Below are 18,457 nucleotides of genomic sequence, written 5' to 3' on the forward strand. Positions count from 1 at the left end.
AATAGAGCCTCATCCCCTGTGGCACAGCTTTCACATTCAGTATGTATGTTCAGGCGAATGGTAGGAGCCACAAAACGTCCAGAAATTCTGAAAGTGCCAAGAACCTCTGGTTAGTCACCATGTATGTTATCACACTCATGCACTAAAGAGGACACTTTGGGGGTCATTACAACATTGGCGGTAAAAGCCGCTTACCGCCGTGCAGAAGACCGCCAACACACCGCCGCGGATTTCCGCCACAGCTATTATGACTCACGTTTCGGAATCCGCCAAAATTCAGACACCCACACAAGTCCGCCACACTAAAGGTCAGTGATAAACTGGCAAAAACAAAACCTCCACCGTCACGCCAACAGGAATACGACCACACTATCACGACACACGAATGCACACGGCGGTCTTTCAACCGCGGTATTCCATTGGCGGTACACACTGCTGAGCTCAAAATACACACACTCTTACAAAACACTACCATATTGGACATTTCGAAATACACACACCTCATACACATACACACACCACTCCCACACACCCATTACAATATAAAACACACACCCACATCACCCACAAACCCCCACAACAAAAAATTCCGAAAGAAGGCCAGAGAGAGACAGCACCAGCAAGAACAACAGCATCCACAGGCACACAACACCATCACCCACAGAACTTCCACGCACCTCACACAACACACCACTACATATCAGCACACTTATCATCACACACTCCACCCCACACATCACCTACACCACCTCATGGCATGGCAAAAATACCCCAGGTTCTCGGAGGAGGAGCTCAGGTTCATGGTGGAGGAAATCGTCCGGGTAGAGCCACAGCCATTCGGAGCACAGGTGCAGCACACCTCAATTGCAAGGAAGATGGAGCTATGGCAAAGTATTTTGGACAGGGTCAACGCAGTGGGACAGCACCCAAGAAATCGGGAGGACATCAGGAAGAGGTGGAACGACCTATGGGGGAATGTGCGTTCCGTGGTCTCAAGACACCACCAGGCGGTTCAGCGGACTGGCGGCGGACCCCCACCTCCTCCCCCACAACTAACAACATGGGAGGGGCAGGTCTTGGCGATTCTGCATCCTGAGGGCCTCACAGGAGTAGCTGGAGGAATGAACTCTGGTAAGACAAATCAAAATTATTACATCCCCCACCCTACCTGCATGCTATCTCCTACCCCCACCCTCACCCCCAGCACCCCAACTCCTCACATATGTCCCAAAATCACAAACCACCCATCCCAACACCAAGCCCTGCATGCAACAACAAAGCATGGACACCCATCACTAAAGCATGGCCACTGCACATACCCATACAACCCCCTAAACCATCATCACACAAGGTCCCACACAGGAATGAAGCACTGGGGTACAAGGTCAACCACCCATTGCACACCATGACACACACAGATGTAATAACCATCCTTTTATACCCCTGCAGGTCTCCTACCCAACGTCACTGGACAGGAGGGTCCACATATGTCCACACCACCAACAGAAGAGGCCCACAGTGATGACAGCACCTCTGTCCAACTGGATCTAGATGACCAGCCCGGCCCATCGGGGACCTCAGGACAGTCGGTTCCCCTCACCCAATCACAGGCCACCACAGAGCTTCCCCCCTCTGGAAACACCAGCACAGCACCCACCCAGCGGGCCCATACCCCCGTACCCAGGACACGTCAATCAGCAGTGTGTCCACCACTACAGGGAACCCAGGATAACCCACCACCCCAACAACAACAGGGACCTGGGGGCAGTGGAAGTGGGCACACGGTCCAGGGAACAGAGGCCCAGGAACACAGGGGAACGGGGAGGGCTGCTGTGCGACAGGGGGCAGACAGGCCAAGGGAACCCACTCTCCACGGGGCCCTCTCCTCCATCATGGGAGCCTACCACCACTCCCAGGAGACGATGGCAGCGGTACTGGCCAAGTTTCAGGAGACCCAGCGCTTGCAGGAGGAACAGTATATGGGTTTCAGGGAGGAACTCAGAACCATCAGCTCCACCCTGGGCACCATCGTAGGGGTGCTGAAGGAAGTACTCAACACCAGGAGGGACACTGTGGCACTACAAGGGGCCCCTGACACTAGCATGGACGATGAACTGCCCACCACCTCCGCCGGCGCTAGTGGGCAGGACGCCCGCCACAGGACCACCACACCAGCACCCCAACCCCCTGCAGAGGGAGAACCACCCCGCAAACGGTCCCTGAGATCCAGGACAAAGACAGAGGACGATGCCAAGACCCCCGCCAAGAAATGAGACCACCCTGATTGTCATCCTACTGTCCCACTTTGTCACCCTGTCCATACTTAAACTGCCCCAGCTCCACTTCCTATGCCCATTTGGGCAAAGCACCTGTGAGACTAATAGACTGGACTCTGCCGTGGACATTCCTCCGCCATCACCCCTCACCATTTCACTACCCCCTCCAATATTGAGCACCTAAATAAACACACTTAAAGCACAAAACAATCTGGAGTCTGTCTGTGATTTCGAAATAGTGTATTAGCAATTACAGTGACAAAATGCTCTTTCAATTGTAATGTCAACATGACTATGTCACACAGCTCTAGTCCATGAGGAATCTAAGCAGATGTCACACAGTGGGACCCACATCTGTGAAATCGTAAGGGAAAGTGACAACTCAGTGACCATACACTGGGTGAAAACGACACACAATAGAGAGGTAGTAGTGTTAAAGTACATGTAGTAGGCAGGTCTGTACTCTTACCTGTGTCTCACTGGAAATATTGCTGGATCACTGAGTCCCTGTTGTTCATGTCTTCTTCCTCTGCTTCCTCGTCTTCACTGTCCACAGGCTCCACAGCTGCAACAAAACCGCCATCTGGACCATCCTCCTTCAGAAAAGGCACCTGTCGTCGCAAAGCCAAGTTATGAAGCATACAGCAGGCCATGATGATCTGGCACACCTTCTTTGGTGAGTAGAATAGGGATCCACCTGTCATATGGAGGCACCGGAACCTGGCCTTCAGGAGGCCGAAAGTCCGCTCAATCACCCTCCTAGTTCACCCATGGGCCTCATTGTAGCGTTCCTCTAACCTTGTCCTGGGATTCCTCACTGGGGTCAGTAGCCATGACAAGTTGGGGTAACCAGAGTCACTTGCAAATGGTGAGGAACAACTGTTAGACACGCACTAACCTAGAGGGATATCCCCAGACCCAGACAACCATTCCCACTGAATTGCCTCCAGGTGCTCACCTAATAGTCACACACGGTGCCTCTGGAGTTGACCCATCACATAAGGGATGCTGCTATTCCGCAGGATGTAGGCGTCATGCACTGAGCTAGGGAATTTTGCACTCACATGGGAGATGTACTGGTCTGCCAAACATACCATCTGTACATTCATAGAATGATAACTCTTCCGGTTTCTGTGAACCTGTTCACTCCTGTGGGGGGGGACCAAAGCCACATGGGTCCCATCAATGGCACCTATGAGGTTGGGGATGTGTCCCAGGGCATAGAAATCCCCTTTCACTGTAGGGAAATTCTCCACCTGAGGAAAAACGATGTAGCTCCCCATGTGTTTCAGAAGGGCAGACAACACTCTGGACAATACGTTGGAAAACATAGGCTGGGACATCCCTGATGCTATGGCCACTGTTGTTTGAAAAGACCCACTTGTAAGGAAATGGAGCACTGACAGCAACTGCACTTGAGGGGGGATTCCTGTGGGATGGCGGATTGCTGACATCAGGTCTGGCTCCAACTGGGTACACAGTTCCTGGATTGTGGCACGGTCAAACCTGTATGTGATGATCACATGTCTTTTCTCCATTGTCGACAGGTCCACCAACGGTCGGTACACCGGAGGATGCCGCCATCTCCTCACATGTCCCAGCGGACGGTGCCTATGAAGGACAACAGCGACCACAGAGTCAAACAACTCAGAGGTACGTACCCACAGCTTACCCAGAACACCAATCATACACAAAAGGTGGCCTGTATGTGTGTTGAGTCTAGGCCTAGGTATGTGTGACGCAGTTGGAAATGAAGCCATGTGGGTCCCTGAAATGGCGGCTGCCTGACCTCTAAAGTGGGACAATGGGATGTGAGGTAACTGCGCTGGCGTTGTACACCGTCGCGGTAGGCGGTCGAAGACCGCGGCGCAATGCTGCATTGGTTAACATTGGACCCTATGGGTCCCAGGAGCCAATGACGATGTACTCCGGCGGTGATGGTACGCACCACGGCGGACGTGACCGCCATTTTCTATCTGTTCAATCACTCGATACCTGATCTTCGACAGGAGAAGACCTACACTGCAAGTGCTGCTGTGACCTCGGTCTGGAAGAGACAATGGCTCGAGTGTCTGGGGAAAGGGCCCCTGCCTTCACATAGGAGGAGTTGGAGAAGCTCATGGATGGGGTCCTCCCCCAGTACACGCTATTCTACGGTCCTCCAGACAAACAGGTAAGTACACTGGGAGCATGTTGTATGGGCTATGCCTGTGTGGAGAGGGCTGGATGTAAGAAGGAAGGGGGAGAGTGCTGCGTGCATGAAAGACAGTGAATGCATGTGCCACATGGCAAGGGTAGGGATGGGGGCCAATCACTTTGACGGTGCAGTTGGTAAAACTTCTCTTTTTCCCCTATACATTTCATGTAGGTCAGCGCCCACTAAAAAAAAGATATTTGGCGTGCCATCGCCAAGGACGTCCGGACCCTGGGGGTCTACCACAGACGGAGCACCCACTGCCGGAAAAGATGGGAGGACATTCGCCGCTGGAGCAAGAAGTCGGCGAAGGCTCAGCTGGGGATGGCCTCCCAACGTGGGAGGGGTGGCCGTCGCACCATGACCCCCCTGATGTTCAGGATCCTGGCGGTGGCCTACCCGGAGTTGGATGGGCGCTTGAGTGCATCACAGCAGCCACAAGGATGGTGAGTGCACTGTCATTCTGCTGACTTTGCGCACACTGGAGGTGTCTGGGTGGGGGAGGTGGGCTGTGGGTTTCCCTAGGCCAGGGCGAGTTCCGTAGGCAAGGCCCCTCCGTAAGGCAGGCCATGTGGTACCCCACCCCACCTCTGTAGAGTGCCAAGTACACCTAGTCATGCCCCTGTGTCATCTATGTGTGCAAATGTTGTCCATAGCCTTGTAGGCCATTTCCCAGGAATTTAACAGTGGAGCCCAAGAGTGCGGCGTAGTGCAGGGGGCTTCTGTGTCTGTTGTGTCCGCCAACGGTAGCGGTAATGCATGCACTCAACATGTCTTTCTTCTGTCTTCCCCCCCCTTTTTGTGGTCTCCCTGTTCTTGTGTGCATTAGCATGATCAGGCGGAGGAGCAGTGGCACCGAAGCAGAAGGGAGCTGCATCCCACATGGCCCTGGAGGGCGACACTACGGAGTCTGAATTCACCAGTGGGACGGAGGGCAAGGGGAGCTCCACAGCGGGGACAGGAGCTGACACCAGCGACACGGACTCGTCCTCTGATGGGAGCTCCCTTGTGGTGGCGGCAACATCTGTGACCCCCGCATCTACAGGTACAGCCGCCACCCCCCCTACCAGCACCGCCCTCCCAGCAGCCCCTCAGCCTTTGCCCCGTGCCCGCTCACCCAGGAGGGTGGGCATCACCTTCGCCCCAGGCACCTCAGGCCCTGCCCCAATCACCCCTGCTGGCCTCAGTGAGGAGGCCATTGACCTCCTCAGGTCCATCACTGTTGGGCAGTCCACCATTTTGAATGCCATCCAGGGTGTAGAGAGGCCCGAGGATTGAACAGTGGGCATACCACCCACTTGAGAGACTGTGGCTTTGCACTCCCCAGGACTGAACAGTGGGCATGTGTCCCCCTCGTGGATTTGGCGTCGTGCACTCAAGCGGCTGAGGTGCCCCCCCTTACCCTCCCCCTGAGGTGCCTGTTTAGTTGCTGTCTGAAGCCCCTGCAGTGTTCTCTCCGTCATGGTCGGGGATCTTGTGTGGGCCTCGCCCATACCGTGTGGTCCCAGTGTTCCACTGACTTTCTTAGAGCACTACCTGGACTACTATGCTTGGTATATATTATGTACATGGTGTATATATATATCTGCCTACTTGCTTTTACTATATTACAATTGTTACACTCATTTTCTATTGTCTTTGCATTTTTCCGGGGGGTTTGGGGGAGTGTAACTGTGATGTATTGATATGCATTAGTGTGTGTGTTGTAGTGGGTGAGGGTGGGGGTGGGGGTGTTGCGTGTGTGTGTCCCTGTTTTTTCCCTCCCCCCTCCCCTGTGTCGTAGGTGCAGTACTCACCGTGGTCTTCGCCGCCGGTGTTTGTGCTCCTGGTAGAGGAGCAGGAAGACTATTGCAGGGAGAATTTGGAGTTCCGGGTCCATGGCATCCTCGTGGAGTGTGTAGAGGTAAGCGTTTTTCCTTCGGGATTCCTGTTTCCGCCGTGTTTTTATCCGCAGTGAATCCACCCCGGAAAAGGTGGCGGATTGGCCTGTCATAACAGTGTGGGCGGTTCATTGTCTCCCGACTGTCTGTCGGCGGTGACCGCCAAGCTGTTTGTTTGTACCGCCGTGGAGGTCGGAGTGTTAAAGTGGCTGTCTTTGTTGGCGGTTTCCGCCACGGTCGTAATTGCTAAATTTTTACCGCCGGCCTGTTGGCGGTCTTACCGCCGCTTTAACACCGACCGCCAGGGTTGTAATGACCACCTATCTATTGAAGAGCAGGGGTGTGAAATAGGTGACCATTGCACATACCAAGGTGGTGGCTTTGCAGTTGCTCCATAACAACCTTTTCTAATAATGTGGTGCTCACAGGTAGTCTTGTGATTAGAGCATAAATTGCTCACTTCTCCCGGATTAAATTTTGGTTCCTGTAGAAGTGTAAAGGTGGCAGCTTTCACTAAGAGGTGGTTTTGTCCTTGACATAGCAAGGTGTGGATTGCTGTTTGTAAGCTCGTGGCAAACAGCTCTGAACAGACAGAAGACAATATGTGGCTATGTCAATACGACCTCTCTTTGCTTTGATTTTATTAAGCAATAGTAAAACATTAGAATATTGTCGTTTGAAGATAATGGAGTAGGGCCAATAATGGCTTATACATACTTTCTGCGCTGTGTTTTGGTGGTTGTCTTTCTGATTCGCTCTTTTTACTTTAGAATCTGCCCTCAGTCGATGGAATGTTCTAATAGAATTGTAGCCCTTCTGACTCAAGCAAAACTGGTTGTTAAAGGCACTTCTTCCTCCTTTGTTATAGGCCCTCATGTTCATGACCTTTAACAACTATTATAGCCAAAAGCAGTGGGCTATACTGTTATAGTGATGTTACTTCAGAGTTACTGACTGATTGATAGTATAGTCTTATAGAACTGGAGGAATCAGACTATTGTGCACATCGATTAATGTAAATACTAATGAGTATATTTGCAAAAAGTTGGCGCATCAGCTCTGATGCGCCACTTTTCTTGCATCGCCCTGCACCCCTTTAATGTCAATTTGGTAGCGCTGCATTTACTAGCCAGCGCAACATGGCACATGTTAGCATAACACCGTCATAGTTTATGACGCTATTGTGTCACTTTGCTGGACTAATGACATAAATTATGGCTCCAGTCCAGAAAGAACAGGGAGGCCCATAGGTTACTATGGGAGCATCAGTTTAATGCCTGCCCTGAGCAGGTGTTAAAAATGACGGAAAAATGGCGCAGTGAAATCTTGTAATTTTCACTGCACCATTTGTTTTGGGCCTCCATTCGTGGGAATGCCCCCCCTTGCATACATTATACTGGCACAGGTATAACGTGGCGCAAGGGGTTACAATGTGGCGCAATGCATGCATTGCACCACTTCTAAATATGGTGCACGGTGGAGGCTTCCTTAACACCTCCTTAAAGCCAAAAAATGACGCTAGGGCGGCACAAGGAGGCACAAGAGGCTTGTAAATATGACCCTAAATGTGTCACATAAGAGACAGTTTTAGTCTCATTATCCTGATATTGCTATTTGTGATTGATTCTGTAACAGACAAAGTTGTAAGATGGTACATGCACTGTTGTAAACATTTCACTTGTGCCACTTCAGGCAGATTGAATTATTTTCGATCAGTCATAAGCTTTAGACTCTCATACTTACAGCAATAGGCTACCTGCAGCCTCGGGTTATTCTGCTCAAGAGTGTAAATCTTTATTAGGCCACGGGCCTGACTCCTTCATTGCATTCTTGTGGCTACAGAGTCAAGCATCTGGTACCCGGGGGACTTCCCAGCCGAAGACCTGAAGTAGCGGTTCTAAGGACAGGAGGATGATGTTAAACAGCGCGCTTACGTGCCATATTATCTGACCATACTAAAGGAATAATATTCATACTATTGTTTTTCCCAGATGCTACTTGTGAACATCTGAAAACAAGCATCGCCCTGCTTTGCATACTGCATAGTGCGTTGTGTTGCTTTGTGCCACTAGCCCATGTTCTGCTCACTTTGTGTTTGCATCTCACAAAAGAACCTCAGGAATATCTGGCAGCTGTGTGCTCTGAAGACATAAACCCCAGCCTCGCCCGAGGCACTGGATATTCACTGTACATTGAGACTTTGTCACATACAGCATTTATGTTGTTAGATTAAAATAACTCGACTGAAGGGCAGCGGTTATACAAGGATTAAGGCAGATGTATATGTTGAATACATGGCTTTAGGCAAAAGCGACCAGTTCTCTTGTTCCCAGCAACAAAAGCTTTCTTTGTGTGTAGGATACAGTAGACAACAGGTGTTCATATGCTGCTGAGGAAACATGGTCGGGATATTGACATAGCTAAAGGGAGGCCTCGTGGCAGCAATTACTGTATTACACTTGGCTTCCCTTTTGCTGAATGTGGTGTCACTTAGCATTTTATAAAACAAATCGTATTCTCTTGTGAAGGCTTTTTCTGCCACCTGATCAAACCATTGCGACCTGGTAGGATGTCCCGCCGCTGACAATGAATGAGTGAATGATTGTATTCAGTGTATATTTTATATATATATATAAATATCTGCTCCCACCTTTCCTACTGTCACATTTGTTCACGTGGACACCTGCAGGTTACAAAAGAACCCTGTCACGTAGAGTTCCCCCAGGGTTCCATACTGTCCTCTGTCATCTTCAACCTTTGCATGGAGCCGTTTGGTGCTCTACTCACAGGTAACAGCATCAACATTTGCCAATATGCATATGATACACAACTCTACTTGAAAGTCTCCCCTGCTTCAGACATCCAGCACCTGAAGCACTTCCTGCACGTCTTCCAAACCTGGATGTCCAAGGCATACCTGAAACTCAGCACAACATGGACAGAATTCATGTTATTTACCAAGAGCAACAAACAAGACACAGTACTAACCCACCTCAATGACATGAACCTTGGCAGCTTGTAACCCCAATTCTTCCAAGATGACAAATCACTTGAACTCACCCTGGATATGAACCTCTCTCTCAAGTAACACATTGCCAAAAATCAAAGATTACCTGACACTAGTTCTCTCATATAAAGAATCTAAAACCATTTCTTCTAGAAAGTGACTTCTGAACTTCTGTTTAAGCCCTTGTACTCTTGCATGTGGATGGTGTTAATGCCCTACAGCTTGGTCTACCAGATACCACATTGGCCTCACTTACAGGAAGTCTACATGCCTCAGCACATCTCCTTCAGGGCCTGAACAAATATGATCACATGACCCTCCAACCATCAGGCTCACTGCCAATGCCAGCCCTCACCATCTTCAAAACACGCTGCATTGTTTGCAAAGCCATTACAACCAGCACCCATGCTTATTTTGGTGACAAGCACATCATCTCTGGAAGATCTCAGCAGACCTGCATCCAGGGCACCTTAAGACTGCAGGCTAAAATGTATAACAAATTAAAAAAAGACAACATACCTTTTCAACCTATGCACTCTACAGAGTTTATCAAGTGTCTATAATAAGAACTCAAATGTCTCTTATAAATGCACAGTTCAAAATCACTAATAATTACATCCAGAATTTAATGTCTCTGTTTTTTAAGTGACAAAGTAACTTCAACGTTCAGTTCCCCCACAATAATAAACTCAAGAATGTTCAGCTGGATATGATTTGTTAAAGCAAAAGTTTCCAAATTCTCTTTCCCAGTCATTTGCTGCAAAATATGTCCGTTCAGGTGCTGTGTTCTCTGACAGAGTACTCTCCTTTTCTTTAATCTCTGATCTACTGGCCCTTCTGTATCACTGTCACTCTGGACAGACTCCTCATTTTCTTCCGGAATTGTTTGTGGCACTTGCACTACATGCACATTCTGTTCACTTGGCCACTGTTCTCCAGGAACAACTCTTTATACTACAGCACTAGGGGCCAGATGTACAAACTGATTTTGCATTTCTTGATGGTCCGAATTGCTATTTTGAACTGTTAACGCGTCCTTTTATGTTAATTTATTACACATTAGGACTCGTTTTAGGTCAATGAATCTTGTGACCCAGTTGAGAGACACCGTAGGACGAGATAGCTAATCAATATGTCAAGCAATATATCAATAATGTCAACAATATTTATCACAACAATACCCTTTACTTTGGTCAAAGACATTAATCAAAGTTGACAACGCAATCATGACCTTTCAGCCATAGAATTTTTATTAATTTTATTCCCTATTGGTTACAATCTATGAGCAAAAGAGTTAATCTCAATACCAAGAAGCATAATAGCATAGTCACGATGTGGCAACTGTGATAAGAGTTCATTAATGCAAGAATCACAAATTTTAGAACATAGCACGGCATAAACATAGATCAGAATACAGCAAGTGTCAAATACTCGTCAGTTCAACATAGCATAATGTCAGTCGTTTGTCTATTTGCGTCAGTTTAAGTGAACCCTGTCCTAACCACTGATTAGCATTAGCATGTTGGGCTTCATGCAAAACAATTTAGAACACCAATTTGGAAAACATCTAACTATGGTCCCTATCAAAATGGGCAGTTGGTACTTAGAAAGGAAAAGCAAACAGACAAATTACAAATTGCATTGTCATAATTACCCTCCAAGGATTAGGTCAGCACACAGGATCAGTCTTCGTCTTCAGTACATCAGTCAAAACGCCATCGGTCAGGACTCAGCTAAAAGGGCATAGGGGACACTTCCCGCATAAGGAGGAGAAGTGTAAAAATGGCAGACTATGGGCAAGGATGGTTTTATTAAATCTCACAATCACCAAACAGAGTGACAGAGTTTCTGGATAAAATCAATAGCATTCCCTACCTAGTTCTAATGACCCTTCTGTGACATGGGTTTTTATCCCTTTTTCGTAGTACATTCCCCCAAAATTCTATTGGACATTTACTATACCCCACTATCTTTAACCTATCAAATTAAACATTAGGTAATTCCAATTGTCACCCCACATTAATTCATCACACTTTGATTGGTCTCCATAATTGACGTCTCCGGAGGAGGCACGTCCGGTGTTACTTCACTCCTTGGCACGTCTTTTGGGTCAGCAGATCCATTGTCCATCGGTCTAAATGACCTTGTACATTGCATTAATCTAAATTTGTTTCAATTTGTACATAATTCTTAAACCAAGGCACCAAATATGCGCTTGGGAACGGAATCGACATAGATACATTCGACTTCCAAGTTGAAGAAAAAGAACATTTGCAGGGTCATGGCTCTTTGCGAGTCAGCACACTGGAAAAACAGAAAAATGCATTTAATATAAGAGCTGGGCAGCTAAAACCCACAGCTCACGCTAACTTAAGGCCTATGAGGATTTTCAATACAGATTCAGTAATGCAAATGTTAGTATAAGCTTAATTGAGCATGACATAAACAATTTATTCATCATTATTAGTTTGCGTATACATTGGTGGCCACTCACCGTGGTCACAATTCAGGTGCACGTTTAAGCAAAATCGTTACTATTATAGTTTCTATGCGGCATCATTACTCATTAATATATATAAATGTTTCATGTTAATATAGATTATATATAAACTACGCTCTCTCAGTCCCTCCTCTGATGATGCTCTTCATCACACAAATCTTTCCCCTTTTGACCTTTCACCTTAGTTTTTCACTTTACGCATAATGCGTATTTCAACATCTTGTCCCTTGTGTGAACTCTCCCAAATTTCATTGAACATTTTCTCTCTTTCACTCTCTTCATTTCTTCTGGTTCTTTTGGTCCAATTTCTCTTAATTTTATCATTGATTTTGCATGCCCCCCATAATCCTAATAGACAGGCCAGAACAATTAACAGACCCATTAGTATTTTTGCAAGTACCCCATTCCAAATGTTGGTAAACCAGCTCCCTACTCTGGCAATTCCTTTTCCAAATTTCTCCCAAACTCCAGGTTCCTTCAAATCCTTCAAATCTGCACTATCTCTAGTTAGGTCAGTAAGCATACCTCTAATCTTCTTACTATTATCCGGAATGAACGAGCAACAATGGCGCTCGTTGAGCATCTTGCAGACCCCTCCACTCTTTGCTAAAAGAATGTCTAAGGCAAGCCAATTTTGAAGAGTCATAGCTCTTTCTGCAGCAAGTTCAGTATCCATCAGGAGTATAGCCCCTGTAAAATTTGTCAGTATGTTATCCACAATAGTAGACAACTTTTGAATCTTCATAGAATTCAAGATAACCCCTACTGAAGGGATTATAGCTCCAAATATATCACCAATGACAGCAGCCACTGATTCTCGTTTTTGCCTAGGATGTTGTAATTCAGACGTTTTAGGTATCTGTTTTAAGTCATCAATCTGGTAAATCTTTGGGAAAACTATTCCCAAATATCATGTCCCATACCATCCCCTAGGGAGACGGTAATAAGCATTAAGTTTGCAGATGTAATAAATCCCAGGGATCGCTGGATCTTGTCCATTCAGCATAAATGTTCACTTACTCTGAAACAAAAACACATGTCTGCATTCACTCGTTCCCACAAACAAATTGTCCTGCTCAGATTTTGGCCTATATATACAAAGCCTACCTACATGCAATGCATCTATAGCTAATTTGTCTTGTGTTTTGATTGAGGTGTAAGCATAATCATTTCCATATGTGCGTTTCTCTAGCCCTGTTTCTAATCTTTCTTTCAAAGCTTTGCGTCTATCATCAGTGTGATCTAAAAAGCTTTTCTCTACAGGTGATAGTAAGCAGGTCAGATTATTGCGATGCGCATAAGAAGTTCCAAATGTAAGCGTTGGCTCAAAGTATCCTCAAACTATTTTTATATCATGTTCCTTAGCTAGTTTGTTCAGGAATTCAATCACAGGCATAAAAGAAAACACAACGTCTAGATTTGAATAAAAGTATTGCACATGCTCTTGATTATAGAATCTGGTTAGTAGTAAACTACAGCTAATCCCGTAAATTAGAGGAAGGCTATGGTAGGTAACCCCCTCTTGTACAGATAAAGGAATCTTGGTACACACATAACAATCTATTGTATCCATGGTCTCCACATATTCATTCAACAAATGATAGAAAACGTTAGTAGAAAGTTCCCCCTTTGAATTAGTTCCCTCATGCAAGTGTCTTGCATCCTGCTCAAACCTTTCCCACGGTGTTAGTGTTGTAGTCTCAGGTTGTGAAGTAGCGTTAATAGTCTTTTTCTCCAACCACGGCATTCTTACAATCACTCCCACAACTATTATTGCACACACAATACCTATTATAAGGCTTAACCAACCACACACCTTACTTCCCTTGTTACTACCTCTATTATAAGCCATGTCTGTATAGAATCAGATAGCAGGATAACAATCAACTCGAGGATGATATAAAACTCCTTTTCTCTTGCTCTCTGCGAGTATTTACAGCGTTTTCACTCGCTCCAGGACCCCTTTGTCAAATCAGGTTAGCAGCTTGTCGTAATCAGGTTTCTCAAAGCCAAATCAGGTTTTAATGTCACATTCGGTAATTTATAAGTCTCTTTCCTCTGTTTTCAATTTCGATTTTTAACAAAGTCTTTTCTTTGAATTTGTTCAGGTACCGTAGTAGTGGCCTGGTACTTCTCGATCAAAACAGAATGCTAGGAATTCTTGTTGCCATTCAGATGTTGTAGCATACGCCCATTCAGGACCTGTATACCTTCTGTTTGTGACTCTCTTTCTTTCCAACCTTCGTTCACCTTGCTGTTCTCCTTCACTTAGGTCTTCCACTTGGGATGTATCAGTTTCCTCTATTATTGTTTCATCTGGTATTCTTCTGATGAAGCTGAAATGAAGGTTTTACATTTATTAGCGCATAAACGTAGAGTGAAATAATCATGTGTGACTCTAACCGAACTAATAAAGATTGTACGGGGACAAAATGTGCCCTCAGAGTAGTTTGCCAACATTTATAAGCGTGCTTTATATAACGTGATGTATTAGAATTGCACTAATCCGACATAATCATAAACGTGTGCTATGATTTGCTTGTTTGAAATGTTTTAGCTTAGCATTACTTTAGTGCAGGCTTTGGCCTAGTTGCCTGGTCTCACGGTTTAGATGCTCGTATTTTTCCAATGTGCTAATAAACGTGTATTTCTGCTAGAAGCTGTACTTTTCCACTGAGATCGTTCACATGCTTATCTTAAGGTTTCGTGCCAGCCTGGCATTTTTCTCTTTGCTCCAAGGTCGATCTGCAGGTGCGGATAATGGAAGCTCTGAAAATGAGTTAATTGGTATAAAATGTTGCAACTTGCGTACCCGTCTCCAAGGATAATGTATGCTTAAGTAAAAGCTTGAGAACTGTTGTTTTTGATTGGACAATTTGAAGCCAACCTATGAACCCTCCAATGGAAGACCCTACTGGATTTGAACTGTTGTCTATTTAAACCAGGTGCACGAGAAGAAAGTAGCCATTACCAGCCATTGCAGCCATTATTGGACATCCCGCCATTTTGCAGGACATCGCAGCTATTATGGCCCACCTTGCTGCGACGCCATTTTGAAAGAGACTTTGATGCTTTCTCTAATCGAGAGAAAGAGACTTTAAATGATTCTTACCCTAGAGACTTTAACTTTGAAATGCCCTTTGCATGAAGTAGTAGTTTTATCTTGCCGCCGTGAGGCAACTGCCCCGTCCACCTTGCCCCTTTGCCCCGTCCCATGCTGATCGAGAAACGGTACCTGTGAGACGAAGACTTCCTTGAATGCTGATTGTAATTGGTAAATATGAAAGGAAATTGTACAATTGCATTGTGTTTCTTTTAGGTAACCAACTGCTGATTTTTGATAAGGGCCCTAGCTAGGAGTTTTTCAAAATTAATGTTGCTAAATTGTTTTTGCATGAAGTCCCACATGCCAATGCTAATTTGAGGTTAGATGAGGATTCCTTTTGTTGCACGATGCAATTTGCGACCTTTTTATGCTGACTAAATGTATGCAATTAGCTCATTACAGATTATAGTTTTAGTGATTTGCATTGCTATTATCGAATGCCTGGTTATTCAAATGCTGCATAGATTGCACCTGTTTCGCCGTTATGGACAGCTATTAATGTTCATTTACATTTATCATTTGGTGTTGAGACACATCTATATTGTGCTAGCTTTGTTAATATAGGGAAATAAATTCACTAACTTTGAATAAACTGGTAACAACTGCTGATTTTTGATAAGGGCCCTAGCTAGGAGTTTTTCTAAATTAATGTTGCTAAATTGTTTTTGCATGAAGTCCCACATGCCAATGCTAATTTGAGGTTAGATGAGGATTCCTTTTGTTGCACGATGCAATTTGCGACCTTGTTATGCTGACTAAATGTATGCAATTAGCTCATTACAGATTATAGTTTTAGTGATTTGCATTGCTATTATCGAATGCCTGGTTATTCAAATGCTGCATAGATTGCACCTGTTTCGCCGTTATGGACAGCTATTAATGTTCATTTACATTTATCATTTGGTGTTGAGACACATCTATATTGTGCTAGCTTTGTTAATATAGGGAAATAAATTCACTAACTTTGAATAAACTGGTGTGGTTATTCCTGACTGAAAAGTCAGGGTTCGCCGAAATGTATTCTGGATTAATTGTTAAGTGTTATGTTGATCAGGGTATTGCTTATGTTCGTTATTCATTATCGATTTGATTAAATTGACTGATCTCGGGTGAAGAGAGTCCCACTTAGCCAAAAGATTCATCGGCCTAAAGAGCGTCCAAATACAGGTAAATTATTAGTACGGAATGCTCTATCAGTAGATGGTAGCAGAGGACGGTTTAGACTTTTGGGACCCCACTCGAGACATACATGGTGTTGAATTAACGGTTTAGACTTTTGAGACCCCGCTCGAGAGGTATATGGTGTTGAATTAGATTTTTCTTGGGTAAAACAGATTGAGAAAATGATGATGGGCTAGGTCCACCGCGACTTTCCCGGGATCTCGGAGCTTGCGAATGGAGAGAATGGAGGTGTGAGATCGGCGTTGGCGGTACTAGTGATGGTATGAGTGAAGTTAGGGTTTTGCGCTTGCACAGCTTATTGCCTCAGATTGTGTGAAAAGGTTGCGAGGATTTTAGAGAATAGCGGAGGTGCGACTCCGAGTGTAGAAGTAGGGAAGTCGTCGAACTTCATAGAAATAGCGGAGGTGCGACTCCGAGTGTGAGAGTAGGGAAGTCGTCGAACTTCATGTGCATGTGGCGCTTCGTGCATAAAAAGGTCCACGTGGTTGTTGTTGTTGAGACGGGCCCTGCGAGGTCAAGAGACTCCGGAGTATGTTGAAAAGTGTATGAGACACTTGTTTTATGTTGTGGTCTGGTCGGTTTAGTAGGTTGATCGGGCGTGGTCAACGAGTCGGTACGTGTGTTAAGGGAGTGAAAGAAAACTTCGACTTCGGGCTTTGACAAAATTCTAAGTGCACTAGAATAGATCACTGACAAGTTGAGAGCAGTCTGCGGGTCAGATCTGCTTGCGAACGTGGGGACCGAGAAAGATGGAATAACTGCCGAGGCTAGTGAAAAATCCCTAAGGTCCTGAAGCGATTGTGTTACCCTTCCTGTAGTAAACCGACAGATCTGTTTTATTATAATTTTTTTTTGGTAGCTCGCGATACAGGCCAGAAGTTGTTGCGAGAGGAGCTGAGTGAAGGAGGACAAGCCGCGAGGCTTTGTCAGCCGCAGTGTGTGTGAGTGTGACGTCACTAGGAGCCGCGCTGGGATAGGTTGGTTGTAGAGAAGGGTCGCGCACGGATTGGACGCAGTCCGTGGGGCTCGATTGGAAGGGGAAAGGCAAGCGAAGAGTATTCCGGGAATTAAAGTCACCTATTGATTACAAACTTTGTGAAATAAAAGACGAGAAAATGAAATTTTTTAAAGCATTAAGGAGTGCGATGAAGGGGGAGTCTTACATTAAAGCGAGCGTAGGAGAGGAGACGCCACCCGAAGGTACACCAGCTTACATTGTAATGGAGGAAAAAGGGGTAGCTCCGTGCCTTTGGCTAAAGCAATGGCACAAGCTGACAGAGAAACATGGGAGCGTAGCGTTCCCGATCCATGGAACATTCAATATAAGGATCTTAGAGAATTTGAGATTCGCGATGTACGACATGAAGGTACCTCCAAGGCCAGCACAGTTTGAGGCTCTAGCGATTTGGGAGCTGATGGCTAGACAGCAACAGCAAAATAAGTTCGAGACCAGGATAAGAAAGGTAGAAAAGACACTAGCGAACGCTAGGTGGGATAATGCACAGAAGGTGTGGAGGTCAGATGTATTGCAGGGGATAAAATTGTTCCCCGCAATTACTAAGGAAGAAGAGGAGACAGGTAAGAAAGCTACCTGTAAGACAAACAGGAGGTGTTCCAAGGATAGAGAGGACGAGGAAAAGTTGAGAAGAGAAGAGGAGTTAGAGGATGAGGAGTTAATCATGCAATTGCTGAACAACCGTCCACCACCTTATGCAGAGAGTGGACAAGGTCCAAGTACCAGTTCTGCCCCTCCGGCACCGGTACAGAACAGTGGAACTCAGAGTTCTGAAGCATCATCGGGATCTAAAGACCCGAGTTTACTGTTCACCCCGCAGATACCGCAGGTTAGGAGAATATATCCAGATGTGCCCATATTGAAACCAGCAGAAAATTATCAGCCGCAGGTCCCAAGGTACTACAGCAGTGACAACAGTACGGGAATGATTCTAGATCCAACCGTAATGGGAGGACAGAATGGTCACAACCCAATATTGGCACAAGCTGAATCAACCCAGTTTTTGATGCCTCAAAAGCAGATGCAGGGGGGAAACGCACATGCTCAGATGACGGGGAGTCAGACGGGCATGCCGGCAATGATGACCCATAGTGTGGGAATGAACATGTCTCAGAACATGGGAAATGGACAAAACCCAGATGCGATATCGCTACCCATTACTGTAGGTCCACCGGTACCTTTGTACAGTCAGCCTAACTTAGGTATGAGCGGTCAGGGATCAATGCTTCAGAATGGGACAGAAAGGAGGTGCATAGAAAACACTCCAGGGATAACTCCGATAGCGGCTCAGCCAACT

The sequence above is a fragment of the Pleurodeles waltl genome, chromosome 6 (genome assembly GCF_031143425.1).
Source record: "Pleurodeles waltl isolate 20211129_DDA chromosome 6, aPleWal1.hap1.20221129, whole genome shotgun sequence".
Taxonomy (NCBI): Eukaryota; Metazoa; Chordata; class Amphibia; order Caudata; family Salamandridae; genus Pleurodeles; species Pleurodeles waltl.